Here is a 17,356-nt window from a genome sequence, read left to right as displayed (position 1 = left end):
CAAGGTCTAAACATACTGATTTGAGATATTTGAACATTAGACAGTGTGTTCAAAATAAATTAATTCAGTTAGAATACTGCATGACTGAACATAATATTGCAGATCATTTCATGAAAGCTCAAGGTGCAATTAAGCATAAAGAGCATTGTGAGGATTATGGTTTAAAGATATAATGTATTATATATTGACCTACCAAAGGGGAGAACGTTAGGAATCTATCCACCAATTAATTGGGTTGGCAATATATAAACCAACAATGTATATTTGTAAGACAAAGTCACTGTATTGATTTGTACTATGTTCCGATTGGTTGATTGTATTACGAATTGCCATAAGAGGGAGCTAGAGATCATGGCTTGCTCTCTCTGACATTCTGTATCTCTGACATTCTGTTGCTATCTAAGGTTCTCTGTTGTATTTATGATGTGCTTATACTTTGATATCTTTGTTTACTGTAAATGACAAAGGCAAACGGTAATTGGATATTCTTTGGACTGTAAAACGTATATGACCTGGACCATTTATTGGACTGTGCTATTTGTTAAAGTAAACTTTACCTCAATTTAGTGTATCTGTGTGTGGCTGAATAATTATTCATGACTGCTCTCATAAACGTTTCCATGTGCATATCCTTATTACTCAAGGATTATTCTGTACATATCATAACAGTGTGCTTTTCTTTTATCCAGAGAATGAGATGAATTATGCAGGAACATCAATGATAAAAGATTGAGGATATCTAGTTACAGAAAACAAAACACACTGTGCTTGGATCTATGTAACTTTAATCATGATTACTGCAGAATAATTTGTTGGGTTGCTTAAAAATAATCAAAAACCTTCTATTAGTACTTTGCTTAACAATATCTGAAAAGAACTTTGAAAAAGACTGACATTGTTATGGAAATTACTGAGAAGAAAATTATTTTGAGAGTTCTAGGCTGGTGTTATTCAGGAGTCATAATTAAAGTTTAAATCCTTTAAAATCTCTAATCAAGATTTCAGTCTGAGGGTGGGGGTGAAGAGGCTTTAAATATTCATCCTGAATAGTGGCAAGCAAGTTGACCATGCCTATTGTCAGAAAGGATATCTTGACCAGGTTCATTGTAGAGATGATTAAGGTAACTTCCTCACTCCAACTCCTGTTAAATTGGGACTAGTAATCTTTGGCAACACAGCTAAAGTTTTCTCATATCATTTAACTGTTGTTTTGCTCAATTTATTTTTTAGTCATGGATTATGACAGACAACTACTGCAGAGAACATCAAATTCTAAAAATAATAAAATCATTTGTCCAACTCAGTGAATCTGAATTAACTGAGATTAATATAGTGAATCATTTTTCCTTCTCTGTATGTTTTTATTCCAGAAGATTACAGTATAATGAGGTTTATTATTACACAGCTTATATCTGGAACTTTGATTTAACGGATCATTACATAGGCAGCTAGCCTTATAAATAGATAGGTACTTACTCTTTCTGTCTCTACTGTATTGTTTGAAGATCTAGCTTTAGCTATGCAGTTTGGCATTCTTTTTGTTCTGGCATCATGGATACTTTTGGCTTCTCCAGGTAAGGCATCCACAGAATGATGATAGAATGATATAGTTGGAAATGACTGGAGCTTGCATTCCACTGGATCAGAAATGAATTCCAGAATATTAGAAGAACTAGAGAAGTTAATGTGTTGATAATCTCATTGGTTTAGAAAACACCATACCACTCAAACCTTCTGTGTCCTCGAAATATGGAATTGAATTAGTGATACTATATATCATCTGCAAAAAAATCACAGAAGAAACAGAAAAGCCATCAAACCTGTGAAATACTATAGAGTGCCCTAAGTCATTTTGGATGTAAACCAATTTGATTTATTGCTTTAAGACAGATCTCCATTCTGTTTCACCAGTCTATTTTGATGAAGTTATGAGATCAAATTTACACTGTACTGGAATTCCCAATTGAGGCTTTGCAGGACTCTATTATTAATATGTTCTGGGTGTAAAAGATTCTACAGTATTTTCCCCCTTTTAGGCTGTCCCTGCTCCAGGCTAACCATTAATTACAAACAGTTGCCAGGGAATTTATACTGATCCTTATTTTGAGAGATATAAATCTTAAGAAAAAGCCATTTAAACATATTAGGATGTGATATGTATCCTAATGGTTGTATTTCTTAATTTCTTTCTGTAATTTCTTAATTCTTAAAAAAAACACCTACAACACCTAGGATATATTATCATATATACATGTATAGAATTTACTGTGATGCTAAATCCTTTTCTGAATTGAAAATTCTTCTCTTTGTCTCCTCTGTTCTTTTATATATAGGAGGTAACATGATATTGATTGATTGTCATTAAATAGTTGTCAACTCTGTGACCACATAAATAGATTTTTCCATGATGAATTTTTCCTAACTTGGTCTTTCATCTCTTCCAATGGAGGCCCACTAATGTAATGTCATTGAGTCTGTCCATCTTGGCTTCTGGCCCTCATATTTTCGTTCAAAATCAATGCATACTCTTGAAAATATGTCAACCTAAATGGAAAGCTTCAGTTGCCATTCTCAGGTCATCAACCCTAGGGCTGGTCTACTCTGCAGCAGAATATGACTGCCCCATATGGTTTAATAGCTGCCATACTAGTAAGTTAGATGCCAGACTTAATGACACTATGAAAATTATAAGAAGATGTATTAAAACCACCCCAAGTTGCTGTCTTCTGTTCTGAGCCAGATAGCACTGCCAGCTTTATGAAGGCAAGAAGCCATAGTGAGAGAATAAAAAAATATATGAACAATTAACTCCTACCATACATACCAACCTTCCTTATTTATCAGCCGGAAGACTCAAATCCAGAAAATCCCTAGTGGCTCTTGCACAACATCTGCCCAACAACTTTAACATCAATTCCCAATAGAAAGCCAAATAGGTTGCTGAAGAACCGGGCATAGGAAGACATATAAATGACCCCTCAAAAAGTTACCAAGATTTGTATTACCATGTCAGCAATGGATAATTCTGAATCGGATTCATACGCCACATAGCATCTGCCAGGACTCACTGTATAAATGGGGTATAGTATCCTTCCCTCAGTGCGACTGTAGGGTCCCAGGTCAAACTGTAGATCACATCATGACCGACTGTAAGCTGAGGGCATACATCAGTCCAGTATCTGATTTTTTTAAAAAATATAAGCAATGCTGCGCTTCAATGGTTAGATGCCTTAGACATTGGTATTTAAACATAGATCTTTTTTACATTTATATTTTATTGTGTTTTACTAATCTAGGTGATATGTTAATATATATTACCACTCCATGTATGATATGCCATACAATAAATAAATAAATAAATAGGGAAGAAGGTGGATCCTCCTTGCTGACAGATCGTAGATCGCATCTCTCTGTGGCTATGGTCCATGCTCTTTCATTGGAGTGGCCCTGATTATTACTATTAGGGGCTGAAGCTGCCTTGGAGGGGCGGCGCAGTAAGGAGAAGCCACAAGCTAGGTTGAGGGGAGCTGCATCTCCCCTCCTGGGCTTGGTATTCCCCCTCCCCGAAGACGACTGCAGTGGTGGTCTAAAATGGCCACCCTGAAGAGGACTCAGCTGGATTAAGTTTTGTGCAGGAGGGAAGAAAAAGATGGATAACATCTGAACCGGATCAATTGGGCAATACAACTAAACAAAAGTACCCCAGGATTAAGGTAACATGGAACTTTTAAGAAAAGAAAAGTGAGCGGTGAAATTACAAAGGGACAGGGGAAAAAAAAGAAAATAATTTTGACAGCTAAGTGGGGCTTCGAACAGGGAAAGGAAGAAGCCGGAACTAAAGATTTAACTAAATTGGACTAAAATATTTTGGCAATAAACAGGGATAAAATAAAGCTGGACTTAAGATTGTCAAAAAATAATAATAATAAAGTTTACAAATTGGAGACTGGACTGTGTTGGAATATTGAGGTTCAAAATACCCTAAATAAAAAAATAAGGGAAAAAGATGAAAACTTTGTATAATGGAGAGTGCCACCTTTTGACAAAAACTTGAGCTCAAACAAGGGAAAGCATCCTGTTTCTGAATGAACTTGTGTGGATATAATATTAAAGAAATATTGAAACAAAATAAGAATCTTAGAAAGTGAAAGCAGAACTAGAATAAAGAAAAATGCAAGGAAAGACTGACTGTGGGATTGATTGATGTTTTTGGTATAGACCCTGAGCTGGAACAATTGAGAACTTTAGAAAATTGGAAGAAAAAAGAAAAGAAAAAAGAAGGAAAGTAAAAGTGGGTTTTTTTGTGTACTTTAACGATCATAAAATATAAGAGTGTGTAATGATTATATCTCTTGGGAATTAAAAATGGAACTTAAAAATATGAGAGAATTACTACAGGAAAGAGGCAAATCACTTTGCTCTGTGTTAGAAAAAATGGAAATGGCGATTGAAGAACAAGAAGAAAGAGCTTCAGAGGAGGAGGAGTCGACTCAAGGAGAAGACATCTTAAATAGACAATTCACACAAACAACACTACAAAGAAGTGGGGAAAGAAGGAAGGTTAAAAAGTTGAGACTTAAGAAGGCAATCAAAAGGGGGAATACCTGTGAAGTTGGGAAAGACAGAAAGACCCAGAAAAGGGGAAAGGAAGATATTAAGAAAGAGAGGGATATAAACTGGAATGGGAAAAGTTATGGGGAAAAGAGAGGGAGGAGAAGCAATAAGAAACAGGTGCATGAAATAAAAAAATACAGAAATAGTAAAATGTTGAAAAGAAATTGTTTTTTCAGAGATAATGGTTGATGAATTAAAAGGGGGACAAGAGGTAATAAGAATATTTCTGCAATTAAAAATATTTAGAAAATAGGGTAATATAGATATTGATAACTCTTATTAAAAATTAAGGGGGGAAAATATGCTGCGGAATCCAAATGAAAAGATGTAATGATTATTATTGTAACTTCTTAAAAATAATGGTTTATTGGGAATCAAGATGATGGAATAAAGGTATATTTTAACCATTGAGGTGCCACTCTCAAAGCAGTAAAAGGGGGGAAACCTATACTTTTTTTTTTCTTTAGTGTTAAAACTTGTACTAATTTAGAATTTATAAAAAGAATGTGTAATGGAAAGGGAATATGACAGACTAAAGAACCAACTAAATTAATAAGTAATATAGACTATTAAAAGCAAGGAGAAACATTGGCAACCTATTATTATTATTATTATTATTATTATTATTATTATTATTATTATTAGGCAAACACATATTGTTTATCTTTATTTTTAAAATAAATATTAAAGGATTATATTTGAAATAATTGAAATGAAACAAAAAGATGTTTCGATTGAGATTAGTGAAAGAGGGCAGAATTAATGTGTTTGTTTCTCTCCTTACTGAAAATTTGGAATGGAAAAGATAATAATAGAATAGTATGCATATATGAATGTATAATTGCTGTCATATTTGTATGTAAAGGTGATGACCCAGAAATATGTTGTCCACTAAAAAGAGTTTTTGTTTTTATGTGAAAAACTGAATAAAATTTGTTTAAATAAATAAATAAATAAACTGTGCGCAAGTCTAATTGATATTATTTGATCATTAATTATATTGTGGCCAAGTACCATTCTTGCTACAGTATACATGTCCTAACTATGAAAGAAGCACCATTTCTTCTTTGTTTTACATGGTCTGAATAATAAACAGAGTGGTATTCTGAATGAAAGTGTCCAATTAAAGTCCATTGCAGTTAATTAATGCTGAAGATCAAATTGCAGAATTTTCATTTTATTTTTCACTGTGTTGAGCTTTCCTGTGTTCATGCTCCATATGTTCTATATTGTACTTTTAGTTCCATCTTTGCAGGTTTGTGTTTTCTTTTGCTATTTGGCAGCATCTGCAATTAGAAACCATGAAGGCTTTAACCAAGTCATGCCATAAACACCATTAGTGCTCCAAATCATCCTCAGTTCTTCCTCAGTAACATGTATAATGATGACACCCATCATTGAGTACAATATGGTCTTCCTTTAATATTCTTCCAATTTCCTCCCATAAATTTCCTTTTGTTTTTGTAGTATTTAGCTGCTATATCAATCAAATGTTTCTATCTCCTCACTTCACTGGCAAGTCTCTCCTCTAGCTCCATTTTGCCATTTTAATTTGCCTTGGCAAGTCTCTCCTCTAGCTCCATTTTGCCATTTTAATTTGCCTTGCCTTGCACCAACCTCCCAACTGGAAGTCCTATCAACCAAAAGCATGCAGGATGCAAATACCCACACAATCCATAGTTGAATTTTGGGAGGTGTACTTGATGATTCATTTGCAACCATTTGCAACCTATATTCGCCCATCAATCCCTTCATAGCATAGGTATGCATCAACATCTACACACATTTGCAAACAAGTCAAAATCAAAGTTTTAGAAAGTTGCATTAAGCCAAAGTATTTTTTTTTTAACTCAGGTAAATCTTCCCATTGAAAAAATAGTTGCATTTTCTTACTCTGAGTTTAGGGCTTAATACTGTGTGAATATAGCCACTGGTGTATATTTTTTAAAGAATACACACATTTTTTAAAATTGATTTGGAGGTTTATTTGCATCTTATTTCATCCCATGCCAAGGATGGCTAACAACCAGCTAATGAATGTGATCTTTAGTACATTTAAATAAAATTTAACAGAACTACTTTATCTCCATAGGATGTGCTGTAAGAACAGAACGAATAGACACCGAAGCAAGCTGCAAGGCAATTAAGGGTTTTTGTATACGTAATACTGAATGTAATACACCATATCCCATCCAGGGAACATGTGGAGAAGGTATTTTGTGTTGTCTCAAGTAAGATTTTTTTAATTCTTACAAACATTACAAAAATGATACATTCTATTTAAAAATTGTATTTTCCTTACTCTCCAAAGAAAAATAATTCCTAATTAATTGCAATGATCCATGTATTATTAATATTTTCTATTGACTAAATTGCCAAACAGGTGGTACAGAAAGAGAAAAAATACTTCTAGCTTGTAAGACAAATCTTATTGTATGTACTTCTTGTTTCCTAAAAAAATAATATTTTTTCTAATGTATTAAAGTCCCTGAAATTAAAAAAGACATAGAACCTAATAGTTGTTCATATTGAGGGGGAAATAATTATGACCAAAATTTTAACAGTGTATTTATTTGGGGGGTGGAATCCTTGATTGTTTAAAAGGGTTACATTTCCTAATAGAGAGGAGTGATTTGATTCTGTTTATTGTTCCCAGTCTTTGGTTAGCATATATGAATATGGATATATCCATATCCATATCCATATGCATAAGCATAAGCATATCCATATGCATATGCATATGCATATGCATATATACATACATACATACATACATATATATATATATATATATATATATATATATATATATATATATATATGTTGTGATTGGAAGGTCCAATCCTGTTAGGAACTTTGAATCTGATGACTGTTAGATCGTGGATTGACGTCAGAACCAGGAAACGTTACTCCCTTTAGTTTGATTTGATTGTGAAATGACTGTTTGAATTTCAAAAGGAAGTCCTAACAGTTTTGCTTGCAGTTTTGAATGAGAACGTTACTCCCTTTAGTTTGATTTGATCGTGAAATGACTGTTTGAATTTCAAAAGGGAGTCCTAACAGTTTTGCTTGCAGTTTTGAATGAGAATGTTACAAGGGAGGACACATTTGATTTGCAGGATCGGCCTGAACCTTCAACCTCCTCTGCTTCTCAATCAGGTTATCAGCCGGGAACGGCTGACAATGAGGAACTTATAGAGACGTCAGGTGAAAATAATAATTTAGATGATTGCTGAGTGGATGTCAGAAGCAGGCGTCTCCTTACGAGAAGAAACCAACGGGAGCACAGGAGGAGGGCAGATCAGTAATTAGACTAATTATTAGCTGCTGCTCTATAAAGGGAGAGAGATGACTTTGCATTTTGTCTGGAACAAACTGTTTGCAAGGAGAACCGAAGATTTTGGCTTGGAGGATTTAAACCTGAAATATCTTGTTGGGACTTGGATTTATTTCCTTGGAACTATTAACTTGGACTATCTTGTAGAGGCTAACTACAGCTGTTATCAGTGAAGATTCCTGTTTGCTGCCTTTATTTGCGAGGACTGCTGCTTTTAGCCTTATCTGTTTATTTTGGAAGGTGGGACATAACATTTTTGTTCCAGACCCGAAACAAACCATCTTTCAGGTAAGATGGACTTATAAATCAACTCTGGTGTGTGACCGGTGAAGAGGAATATGTTTGCAGCGTCTTTGTGAGACCAGATAGTTTCTGTTTTGCCTGATAAGAGTCCGGGAAGTCTGCCAAAAGACTGGACAGCTGTGCTAATTTATTTCTTTTGAATTCGGTTTTGTTTACATTGAATATTTTGAGTTTTGAAACTTCGTCTGCTCATCTGAGTTTATAGGTAAGACATTACATTTTTTGCTTTCAAGCCTGAAAAACAAATCATCTTTAAATCAAGATGGATACAAAAAAGCTGCAGAACCTGGTCGAGCAGCAGCAACAGCAAATTAATCAGCTACTGCAAAGCAATGTGACGCTTCAGAATCAGGTAACACAATTGCTGAATTATGTTTCCAGCTTACCAAGCCCTGCTGCTGTTCCCCCTGCCCCTCCTGTGAGGAAAAGCCCAGTATCCATGCCGGAGAAATTTTCTGGGCAAATGGACATGTTTCCGGCATTTCTGGGGCAGTGTCAATTATTTATGTCCTTGAGGCCTGAAGACTTTCCAAATGATCGGGCCAGGACGGGATTCATTCTCAGCCTTTTATCTGGGCAGGCTGCTAAATGGGCTACTCCCTTGTTAATTCAAGATAGCCCATTATTGGATAACTTTCAGGGTTTTCTACAACAAATAAGGGTTATGTTTGAGAACCCAATTAAGATACAAACTGTGAATAGACGGTTACGGGACATTACTCAGGGGAAACGTTCCCTTCAGGAATACGTTGCAGAATTTCGGTGCTGTGTTTGGACTCCAACTGGAACGAACCGGCTCATATGGCTGCATTCCAGGAAGGCCTGTCTGATGCCATCAAAGATGAGCTGGTCCATGCAGAGAGGGCTTTAACTTTGGATGCATTGATAGTTCAGTGCTTACGAATTGAAGCTCGTTTACAGCAACGTGGACGCAAACGGCTCAGTATGGAACCATCTTCGTTTTTCGTGCACAACCCATGCCACCGAGAGTTTTCCAACCCATAGTTATGACAGAGGAGCCGTTGGAGTTGGGAGCACTCCGCCCTCGCTTAACAGCGGGAATGTTCGAGACGGTTCCAGGAAGGCTTGTGCCTTTATTGCGGGGGTCTGGGACATTTTGTTAATTCCTGCAATCGGAGAGGGAACCGCAGACCCGTACCTGAAACCACTCTTGGCTCGTCAGGAAAACAGGGTAGACCTGACCTTAAGGAGGCCTTAGGTCTGGTACGTTTCACATCTAGGCCCCGCACTGAACCTGTTACAGATACTACAGTGGTTGGAATTTATGATTCACGATGGAAAAAGGGACGATTCCAGTACTTTGTGGGAAGAGTAGAAAATGAAACGGAGATTCGTTATTGGCAGGATGTGGCCAAGGTACATGCCCCAGACCTTGTTCGAAGATATCATGCAGAATTCCCTTCAAAACCACATCCTGAACGTAAGACTCGGGGGATGGGCCCTGAGGTGGGGGATAGTGTTGTGATTGGAAGGTCCAATCCTGTTAGGAACTTTGAATCTGATGACTGTTAGATCGTGGATTGACGTCAGAACCAGGAAACGTTACTCCCTTTAGTTTGATTTGATTGTGAAATGACTGTTTGAATTTCAAAAGGGAGTCCTAACAGTTTTGCTTGCAGTTTTGAATGAGAACGTTACTCCCTTTAGTTTGATTTGATCGTGAAATGACTGTTTGAATTTCAAAAGGGAGTCCTAACAGTTTTGCTTGCAGTTTTGAATGAGAATGTTACAAGGGAGGACACATTTGATTTGCAGGATCGGCCTGAACCTTCAACCTCCTCTGCTTCTCAATCAGGTTATCAGCCGGGAACGGCTGACAATGAGGAACTTATAGAGACGTCAGGTGAAAATAATAATTTAGATGATTGCTGGGTGGATGCCAGAAGCAGGCGTCTCCTTACGAGAAGAAACCAACGGGAGCACAGGAGGAGGGCAGATCAGTAATTAGACTAATTATTAGCTGCTGCTCTATAAAGGGAGAGAGATGACTTTGCATTTTGTCTGGAACAAACTGTTTGCAAGGAGAACCGAAGATTTTGGCTTGGAGGATTTAAACCTGAAATATCTTGTTGGGACTTGGATTTATTTCCTTGGAACTATTAACTTGGACTATCTTGTAGAGGCTAACTACAGCTGTTATCAGTGAAGATTCCTGTTTGCTGCCTTTATTTGCGAGGACTGCTGCTTTCAGCCTTATCTATTTATTTTGGAAGGTGGGACATAACATATATATATATACATATACATACACACACACACACACACACACACACACATACATATATATATATATATATTTGTTTTCTGAGGTTCTCGCGGGTATTTGTATGTGGATCTTTGGTTGTTCGGGTTTTCTCCCGCGTAAGATTCGAAGTATCTAGGCAACGTTTCGATGAAGTCTCATTCATCATCTTCAGGCTTCTGTCTCCGGCTCTGTGCTTCTCAGAGTAATGTGAGATTGCAGCTGCTTCCTCCTTTTAACTGCCAGTGGGGGTGGGACTTGATTGGGTGGGGGCTTGGCTGTGTTCTGATTGGGTGGGGGTGTGTTCTCATTGGTAGGGGTTTGGCTGTGTTCTGATTGGTTGGGGGTTAGCCGTGTTCTGATTGGTTGGAGCGTGTTCTGTTCAGGTGGGGGCTTGGTTGTGCTCAGGTTAGTCTTAGTTGCTGGGGATTTGAGCTGGTGAGTTGTGATCTTGCTGTTTGGCTTCGAGTTCGTGGTCCTGCTGCATCTTCATAGTGGGTGTCGGTTTGCTTCATGTATGGCTCGGAGGGGTTTGAAGTGGGTAGTGATGCAGCTGCAGTGCAGTTTCTGGTCCATGGTCGTGTCTCATCTTCTGAGTGGGTGTGAGTCCGTTTTCTACATGGAAGTGTGGTGGTGGCATCTTGTCTGGCTCTCATGGGTGTGGGTCTGGTGTCCTTCTTCATGTTAGGTACTCATCTGTTCATGAGGGCGGGTTTCCAAATGGCTGGAAGGCGGGAAGTGTCATCTCGTTTGTTCATGCTGTGTGGGCGTTTTTCTATCTCTATGGCTTCTCTGATTATTCTGCTGTTGAAGTGTTCGGTTTTGGCGATGGTTCTGGTATTGTTAAAATCAATTTCATGTCCTGTGGCTTTGAGGTGTTGGACCAGGGAAGAGGTCGTTTCTTCTTTTTTGATTGAGTTCTTATGTTCTTCAATGCATGCACTTGGGTTTCTTAGGATGGTGGATATTTTTCTGTTTGTGCAGAATGCTGTTTTAATGTTGTGTTTTTGGAGGATATTGCTGATTTTGTCTGTAGTGCCTTTTATATATGGGAGGAGGGCTTTGCCGTTTTCTTGTTCTCTGTCTTGGATTTTGGTTGGGGTTATCCACCATCCTAAGAAACCCCAAAGACAAAATTGAATTAGAAAACCAAGGAGTATACGAAATCCCCTGCACTGCCTGCCCCACCACATACATTGGACAAACTAACAGAAGAATAAGTGCACGCATTGAAGAACATAAGAACTCAATCAAAAAAGAAGAAACGACCTCTTCCCCTGTCCAACACCTCAAAGCCACAGGACATGAAATTGATTTTAAAAATACCAGAACTATCGCCAAAACCGAACACTTCAACAGCAGAATAATCAGAGAAGCCATAGAGATAGAAAAACGCCCACACAGCATGAACAAACGAGATGACACCTCCCGCCTTCCAGCCATTTGGAAACCCGCCCTCATGAACAGACGAGTACCTAACATGAAGAATGACACCAGACCCACACCCATGAGAGCCACACAAGATGCCACCACCACACTTCCATGTAGAAAACGGACTCACACCCACTCAGAAGATGAGACATGACCATGGACCAGAAGCTGCACTGCAGCTGCATCACTACTCACTTCAAACCCCTCCGAGCCATACATGAAGCAAACCGACACCCACTATGAAGATGCAGCACGACCACAAACTCGAAGCCAAACAGCAAGATCACAGCTCACCAACTCAAATCCCCAGCAACTAAGACTAACCTGAGCACAACCAAGCCCCCACCTGAACAGAACACGCCTCCAACCAATCAGAACACAGGCCAACCCCCAACCAATCACAACACAGCCAAACCCCTACCAATGAGAACACCCCCACCCAATCAGAACACAGCCAAGCCCCCACCCAATCAAGTCCCACCCCCACTAGCAGTTAAAAGGAAGAAGCAGCTGCAATCTCACATCACTCTGAGAAGCAAGAGCCGAAGACAGAAGCCTGAAGATGATGAATGAGACTTCATCGAAACGTTGCCTAGATACTTCAAATCTTATGCGGGAGAAAACCTGAACAACCAAAGATCCATATATATATATTCTTAAGTTTTCACGGGTACTTACATGTATGGTATTCAGCTTTGTTCAGGTATTTTCCCACGTCATTATAGTTGTGTTTTTAAAGTTGTAGCAACGCTTTGGCAGAATCTCATCTGCCATCATCAGGATTCTTTATTGTGTTCGTCTGTGAGTCAGACTTTTACAGTTGTTTCAGTTTTAAATTTGGGGCTAGCCCAAGCACAACTATAATGACATGGGAAAATACCCGAACAAAGCTGAATACCATACATAAGAAAACATGTATGTATGTACGTATGTATGTATGTATGTATGTAGGTTAGGATGTCTTTTTGGGGTGACTTAATTTCCTCCTGCCCATACACCCCAACCTAGAGTACCCCATGCACAGTCACCTCTCCACGAGGCCACTTCTATTGGCTGATGGAAGCTCATCGAAGGCAGAATCACCAGCCGCTTCTATCAGCTGGTAGAAGCGGCCTCGTGGAGAGTTGAGTGCGTATGGGCTGCTCTAGGTGGGGGTGCGCATGGGGGAGGAAATCTACCGGGCGGTAGAAGAAGCCTTGGGGTGAGCGCCCACACACACTCCCCTCGCCACAAAGCCATTTCTATTGGCCAATGGAAGCTCCCTAAAGGCAGAGTCACCAGCTGCTTCTATCAGCTAGTAGAAGTGGGTTCATGCGAAGGGAGTGTGTGTGGGGCACTCACCCTGAGGCTGCTTCTACCAGCTGATAGAAGCAGCTGGTGACTCTGCCTTTGGGGAGCTTCTATCAGCCAATAGAAATGGCTTTGTGGTGAGGGGAGTGCATGTGGGCATTCACCCCAAGGCCACTTCTACTGGCCAATAGAAGCAGCTGGTGATTCTGCCTCTGGGGAGCTTCCATCGGCCAATAGAAATGGCTTTGTGGCGAGGGGCATGTGCATGGGGCACTCCTGTCAGGAGTGCTCCGCGGGCATCCATGCCTCACCCCAAAGCAGCTGGCATCTCTTCCTTTGGGGAGCTTCCATCAGCCAATAGAAACAGCTTTGTGGCAAGGGGAGTGCGCATGGGCGTTCACCCCGAGGCCACTTCTACCGGCCGATAAAAGCGGCTGGTGACTCTGCCTTCGGGAAGCTTCTATCGGCTGATGTTCTATCAGTAGTAGATTGCGGTATTCTACGTGCAGGGTGCTCCTAAAGGCAAGTTTTCTCCCCCTGTTCTCCCCCATTTCTCTTCACCTCATGTAGTTTTAATGAACGATGTGAGAAATGGTGGGAAAACGCGTGGATTAAATAGGCCTAAATTTGGGGGGCAGGGCTTAATTTCACCTCATGCCTAGAAATCATGCTGGGCCTTCCTATTGGTGGAGGCCATATTGTTGGAGAAACATGGTATATATATTTATATATATAAATGTTCTGTCTCACCTGTGACCACGAGGTGAGAATCCAAGTTTCCAAAGCAATATAAATAAACAGACAGGACCAGGAACGACAGAGTTAAATTCCTTTGACTGGAGAAGTCCTTGGCAGTCTTCCAAAAGCTGCCTGCCAAGTCCGATAACAAGACAAGACCATAAATCAAAGGCAAATGCCACACAGAGAATTTGTCAAAGCTTCTATCCCAAATAAACAAGCTGTCCTGAACAAGGATTCAGAGCTAACACGCCCCCTTTTATTTCCTGAGGGGCATGTCAGTCTCTCATCTCAGTCCCTGATTTGACATTTCCTTTTATGTTGTATTTCACATCTATGTCTACGTTTTTGCCTTGCATCAAACCAACATTCCTCAGTCAGAGGCTCCGCTACGCTCTCCTGATTATCTGCCAACACCTGAGGCACAACCAGGGAGGAAGGTCCAGGGGAGGAAGATGATTCCGAATCCTCCAGCAAAGCAGGCTCAAAACTCAGAGCCAAATCCTCCTCTTCCTCCTGGCTCAAGTCTGTGTCTTCCAGCAAAGCAGGCTCAAATCTCGAGGCCAAATCCCTCTCTTCCTCATTACTTAAGTCTGTATCTTCTAACAAGGCAGGCTCAGACCTCCGAGTCACTATATATATATATATATATATGTTGTGATTCCGGCATCAGCTACAGGTTTTTTGAATGAAAGCTCCAGCGAGGAGGACTTGTACGAATCAGCAAGTTTTAGTGATTTCAATGAAGAGGAGGAGACGAATGTTACAAGGGAGGACACATTTGATTTGCAGGACCGGCCTGAACCTTCAACCTCCTCTGCTTCTCAATCAGGTTATCAGCCGGGAACGGCTGACAATGAGGAACTTATGGAGACTTCAGGTGAAGATAATAATTTAGATGATTGCTGGGTGGATGTCAGAAGCAGGCGTCTCCTTACGAGAAGAAACCAACGGGAGCACAGGAGGAGGGCAGATCAGTAATTAGACTAATTAGCTGCTGCTCTATAAAGGGAGAGAGATGACTTTGCACTTTGTCCGGAACAAAGTGTTTGTTTGCAAGGAGAACTGAAGATTTTGGCTTGGAGGATTTAAACCTGAAATAACTTGTTGGGACTTGGATTTATTTCGTTGGAACTATTAACTTGGACTATCTTGTGGAGGCTATCTACAGCTGTTATCTGTGAAGATTCCTGTTTGCTGCCTTTATTTGCGAGGACTGCTGCTTTCAGCCTTATCTGTTTATTTTGGAAGGTGGGACATAACATATATATATATATATATATATATATATATATATATATATATATATATATATATATATATATATATATATATATATATATATATATGTTATTCCAGTTATATGCAGTCTATAGACCAACTTTGAGTAGCTAACATTCTGCTAGGTAACAGATAAAAATTAAAGCAAGAAGAAAAACAAAAAAATGCATCATACTGTGTTATACTATGCTACTCTAAGTATCTGTTGTAACACACCTGATAGTACAGGAAGCAAATGGGTACAATCAATCAGAAATTTGGATTAAAACATAACTAAAATGCATAAAATAGCCAGCATATTCAATCAATTAGAGGTGAGGCAAAGGCATTCTCAGCCAGTGCTTTAGATGCTTAATGAGCTATGTTGCAGTGGTTAGGATGCAGTATTTTAGGCTCACTGAATATTTATATTGTTGCCACAGGGACATAGCTACAATGCACTGCAAAAATTCAAATAAGCAAAGGTTCTAACATATTTTCCTATATATATTGTCCTGTCATCTTCATTGACTCTCTAGATCCTATAGCCCTTGCATTTATAATTAAAGGTCATAATGGCCTTGTTTCCATACTATATATAAACACCTCAATTAGAAAATTATCTTTGAGACCCTTCTGATGTCTCCAACTGGATTGAATGGTCAGATCAGACTGATAGAATAATGCATTTTATCTGACAATGGTATTTCATCATTGTTTAATGACTCCTGAACCATTTTTGAGAACCATTTTTATGATTTGAGAATAGGTTTTTCAAAACTGTTACATACTCTTGTTTTAAAGTCACAGTAAAACAATATACAGATAATATATGGTAAATAGCAGTTTGGGAAATGCAATCAAATTATTTAATTTATTTGATTCTTTTTGTTAGTATTTATTGTTTTAAATGTGGTTTTACATTTTGTAGGCCAGTTTGAGCTGCCACGGGCAAATTGGCAGTAATATAAATTCAATAAATGAATAAATAAATGTATAGTGCTGGAGAAGTAGCTTGTAGAATATTCTTTGTAGCCCCGCCCCAATGTCACTATTGCTTTAGAACTAGCCAAATCTTATGCTTTTTCCTGTTTTTTTTAAACCATTCAGCTTTTATTATTTGTTGTATTGGATTACTATACTTTGCTCATTGAGATACCCTGATAAATCTACTAACTGCTGAAATTAATAAATTGAATTAATAAGCTGAAGCTTGGAACTATGTTTACTATTTTTCTACAGATTTGGAGAATAGTAAAGAAGGAAGTTTAAAGAAGATCATTTCAGCAAAAAATCACTTCACTTCTTGAGTGATCTTTTCAGCTTATAGAATATATCATCATGGGATATAAATCATTTATCAATTTTCAGCGCATCTATTCTTTTTTCTTGTGATTGTTTTTGAATAAATCTAGCTTCCTGAAATATCTATGTGGATTTTTTTATTTATTTTTATCCCTCCTTTATTTTTTTTAACAAATAACTTAAGGCAGTGATCATATTGAATACACCTTCCTTCTCCTAATTTCCCCACAACAACAACCTTGCGAGTGTGTTAGGCTGCTTTCAAATGGGTTGGGTTGAGAACTTCCATGGCTAAGGTGGGACTTGACTCCACTATCTCCTGCTTTCATGGCTGCTGCTTTAACCATTAGACTAAACTGCCTTTCTGTATTGATTAATACTATGCATATGAGCAAGCCAAAATCTGAGATATCTGCTCCTCCAGTCTGATAATTTAGCTACATAAAATAAAAAAGGATCCTTATGAAGTGAAAATAACTGAATTCTGAATGCAAGAGACATTGTGAGTAATTCAGATTATCCCACCACTACAGGGAGGCAGATAAAATGTTTTTGGTAAGAGTTTAGAGCATGTATCACTCTTCTCTTTTGGTAAGACTTATCCCAAAATTTGCCAAACAGTTTCAGAACATGATCTTTTGCCTTCCCCAACATGGCTTATCTAAAGGCAAAATAAGGTTTTATCTGGGTACTATACAATACATAGAAGCCCTTTCTGGCTTCATCAACATAAAATGCTTTGAGACAACATGAGACGTTTCATTGAAGCAAATCACTTAATGACTTTGCAGAATAAATGTCTTAACTGAGATGTC

The 17,356-nt window shown here is 38.5% G+C and overlaps 1 long non-coding RNA gene across 2 annotated transcripts; it reads left to right on the top strand.

Moving 5' to 3' along the window:
• The first annotated feature begins 1,480 nt into the window (after window positions 1-1,480).
• Window positions 1,481-16,592, top strand: LOC148127548 (uncharacterized). 2 transcript variants are annotated; one of them, XR_015740948.1, is made up of 3 exons: window positions 1,481-1,574; window positions 6,707-6,845; window positions 16,479-16,592. It is a non-coding gene; the product is annotated as an uncharacterized LOC148127548 (long non-coding RNA). The 2 variants fall into 2 exon arrangements; XR_015740949.1 differs by lacking the exon at window positions 1,481-1,574 and adding an exon at window positions 2,442-2,649.
• Window positions 16,593-17,356: the final 764 nt, after the last annotated feature.

The sequence above is a fragment of the Pseudonaja textilis genome, chromosome 1 (genome assembly GCF_049901715.1).
Source record: "Pseudonaja textilis isolate UNSWEBS1 chromosome 1, rPseTex1.2, whole genome shotgun sequence".
Classification (NCBI taxonomy): domain Eukaryota; kingdom Metazoa; phylum Chordata; class Lepidosauria; order Squamata; family Elapidae; genus Pseudonaja; species Pseudonaja textilis.
The sequence above is the reverse complement of the archived record's forward strand: the minus strand, read 5'-3'. Positions and strand labels throughout refer to the sequence as shown.